The following is a 4,035-nucleotide window of genomic DNA, read 5'->3' as shown; positions in this document are numbered from 1 at the left end:
AGTTCTACTGATTGGTGGTTTTGGAAATCGACTAGGCCCTCGAATAACTGGCGCTCCAGATGTAGCATTCATCAAATAAGATAACCTTCTGTTTACTCCCACCATCTTTTCTGCTATTACTTGCCTCTTCTATGGTGGAAGCAGGTGCCAGAACCGGATGAACTGTCTACCCTCTTCTGGCCGGCCATCTAGCTCACACAGGATCACCCGTGGATCTAACAATTTTCTCACTACATCTAACAGGTGTGTCCTCAATTCTAGGCACTCTTAATTTTATTACTACTATTATTAATATAACACTCCCCCCCCTGCAATCCCAATACCTAACCCCCTTATTCACAGGATTCATCCCAATGACAGCAGTTTTGCTGCTCCTATCACTACCATATTGGCACCTGGAATTGCTATACTATTAACAGATTGAAACCTTAATACTACACGCTTTGTTGCAGCCAGAGGAGGGGACCCCAGTGTTTATCAGCATCTATTCTGATTCTTTGCACACCACGAAGTAGGTGTCCTCATTTTACAAGGTTTCAGGATAATCTCACCTACTATTCATGCAAGAAAGAGCCCTTCAGGTATGTGGGAATAGTCTGAGCAATAATATCTATTGGTTTCTTTGGCTTTATCATATGGCCCACCGTATGTTTACTGTAGTGATAGACGGTGAAACACGAGCATACTTTACATCAGCTACTATAATTATTACTATTCCAACAGGGGTCGATGTATTCAGCTGACTTGCCACCCTTCATAGAGGAAATACCAAGTTATCTCTTGCTATCCTAGGAGCCCTAGGCTTTATTTTCCGATTTACTATAGGAGCTCTAACAGCCATTGCATGAGCTAACTCATCCCTAGACATTGTCCTCCACGACACATATTATTGTAGTAGCACATTTTCAATATGTTCTACCAATAGGACTGCTATTTGCTCTCATGGGCAAGTTAGTTCACAGATTCCGTTTATTCTCAGAATATACTCTTAATAGCACCTGAGCAAAAATTCACTTCATGATCATGTTTGTTGGCATCAACAGAACATTCTTTCCTCAACATTTTCTTGGCCATTCCGGAAAGCCTTAATGCTATTCTGATTACCGAGATGCATACACAACATTAAATATGGTCTCCCCTGTGGGCTCATTTAGTTCCTTAACATTGGTAATATTAATGATCTTTGTAGTTTGAGATGCCTTCACATCCAAACAAGAAATAGCAAGAGTAGAACTTACTACAACAAATATCGAAAGGCTACACGGAAGTCCTCCTTTAAAGAGGCCAATCTTAGTGCCGGCAATATGTCCTGAAGTGTAAAATGCTGTGAACTGTCACATACTCACAGTGTTATCTCCATGCAACAGATTTAAGATGGAAAACTATCAACTGCATGGAGTCAACCGACTTTAACAAGGCTGAATTCACTGAAGTGAAAGCAGCAAAGGAGGATGCTTAGAAAGGCTGGTTTGCTGTGTTGCCCTCAGACTCTTCTATTCATGGTGTTGATTAAAGGGTTTCAACAGGACACCTGATTTACTCAAGAACACATGCAGAAAGACTCTTAGAAACTGAGTCAAAACTCTAGACAGAGAAAGACACATGCATTTGCTTCTGGTCTCTCAGGCAATTCTTCAGCAAATGCCTTCTGGACCGGCTGTGATGGAGTGGCTCAGGTGGAAGGTGTGGAAGACGGAAAGGTGATCAGGACACGGTACCCACCCCCAAAAGAACTTACCAATGAACAGAACCAAGATGCCAATGACACAGAGCAGCCCCCACCCCTGGTGTGGGATGGAATAACACAAAGCTGAGTCTCCAGGGAAGACAGGGACAGTTTTACTTTTCCACGTGAATGAGGGACTTTTAGGTCCTGATCTCCTCCTGAGAAAATAAAGGAAACACTGGAGAAAATAGCCAACTCGTATGAGTGAATGCACCCAATTTCTAAGGAGCACATGGAGAAACATGAGAACCACATGGAGAAGAAGGAAGCTTAGGAGAAAGGCAGCCTGGCAGTGGGAGCCAATCTCCCCAGGACACATCAATACATTCTGGAACAGGCAAGTGAACTATAAAGAAGCTGAACAACTTTATGGGCATGGGCTTAGAAGGAAACAAGTGAAGTTCAGGGTCACCCAGCAAAGGTGAGCCCTAGTGAAACCACGGGCTTTGGCTGAGACCCAATAGAGTTACACCTAAAATGTCAGGTGGAGGGGAAATACCCTGGCCTTCTTAGGGACTGGGCTACAGTGAGGGATGTCAGTTGTACACTGGATGAAGGGATCCGGGACTGCTGAAGCCCCAACCCACTTTCCACAAAGAAATTCCCAGTGTTTCTGCAGCAAGACAATTCCATTTTTCTATCCACATTATTGACCCAAGACCCGTACTGAACCAAAATTGACTGAATTCAGGGCTGATAAGAACATATGATGACACTGAAACCTAAAGGACAATGCAGACAGACCCAGAGGGGATCCAGGTATCAAAGTTTGTAATGATGGTACCTTCCCCCTTCTACTCCAAGGAGTCACACAAAAAGCACGACAAGCAGTTAGAACAGAACGGGAAATGCAGGTAACACACATCAAGGCAGGACAGCCAGGCACAATTCTACAGAATGCATTTGGCAAAAATACTCGAGATCTAATTCTAAAAGAAATACAAGTATCTAGACAGGCCGTCACATAACTTCATACAACAATATTTGTGACAATTCACACAGGAATAGCTAACTCTTCTGCAGCCACTTGTCTTTGTTTAGAGAAATCCACCACAATATTCACTATCCTCCTCAGCATTTCCAATTCGGATTCTTGAGTTGTTTTCAAAGAACTCAGGGCATTTTATGGTCGTTCAATAATTCTTCACATTCTGGAAAGGAATATGTGTGTATGTGCACGTGACCTGAGAACTTGGGTTTGATGGGGAAAGGAGAAGGGCAACACCTTGAAGGCAGGAAGGCATTTTTTCCCTTCCCAATGCAAACTCATTGCCACCGTATGGGGATTACTTCCCCCAAAGTAACATGACCTGCAGTGCTCGTTTTTTGGCCCTCAAGGCTCTCTGCTCCCCATCCTCCAATTTTTCTTGGCCCTTTAGGACAGATATGAGAAAAGATGTTCAAGAAATCATGATTACAGAACAGTGTGAGGATGCCTAATAACACAGGATCATGCAGTGCAACAAAGAAAGCCCTTAAGGCATAAGAGAATCAGGAGAAAGTAAGCAAAGTGGAAAATAGTTCAAGTTAAAGAACTCACAAATGGCTTTCTTAGTGGCTTTCCTTCATATATATATCCACATACATACATATATACATATTTTCCCCTCTTCACATTGAAAATGCTCTGTGTGGCCTTAAGAGGAAGGCACTGTACAATTTTGCCAGCCATCGTCCTTCATCGCCCAAGTTTCTTGTGGGGATTTTCCACAGATCTTGGAATTAAAGCCTGAAACCAGCAGGAGAAGAGACATAACATTAGGGCAGAAATCAAGGAAATAGAAACCAAAGGAACAGTAGAACAGATCAACAAAACTAGGAGCTGGTTCTTTGGAAGAATTAATAAGATGGAGAAAACTCTGCCCAGACTTATCAAAAAGAAAAGAGAAAGGACCCAAATAAGTAAAATCCTGAATGAGAGAGGAGAGATCAAAACTAACACCAAAAGATACAAACAATTATAAGAACATATTAAGAGATACTAAATGCCAACAAATTAGGCAATCTGGAAGAAATGGATACATTCCTAGAGAGGTCTAAACTACCAAAACTGAACTAGGAAGACATAAAGAACCTGAAGAGACCCAAAACCAGCAAGGAAACTGAAGCAGTCAGTAATCAAAGATCTCCCAACAAACAAGAGCCCAGGGCCAGACGCCTTCCCAGGGGAATGCTACCAAACATTTAAAGCAGAATTAATACCCATTCTTCTAAAGTGGTGTCAAAACACAGAAATGGAAGGAACACTTCCAAACTCTTTCTATGAGGACAGCATTTCCTCAATCCTAAAACCAGACAAAGACCCCCCA

The 4,035-nt window shown here is 42.4% G+C and overlaps 1 pseudogene; it reads left to right on the top strand.

The window, feature by feature from the left end:
• The first annotated feature begins 4 nt into the window (after nucleotides 1-4).
• On the top strand, nucleotides 5-1,320 carry LOC112817820 (cytochrome c oxidase subunit 1-like; annotated as a pseudogene).
• Nucleotides 1,321-4,035: the final 2,715 nt, after the last annotated feature.

Source organism: Callorhinus ursinus, unplaced genomic scaffold (assembly GCF_003265705.2).
Source record: "Callorhinus ursinus isolate GAN/ISIS: 27379988/994484 unplaced genomic scaffold, GSC_fseal_2.0 scaffold4526, whole genome shotgun sequence".
Classification (NCBI taxonomy): Eukaryota; Metazoa; Chordata; class Mammalia; order Carnivora; family Otariidae; genus Callorhinus; species Callorhinus ursinus.
The sequence above is the reverse complement of the archived record's forward strand: the minus strand, read 5'-3'. Positions and strand labels throughout refer to the sequence as shown.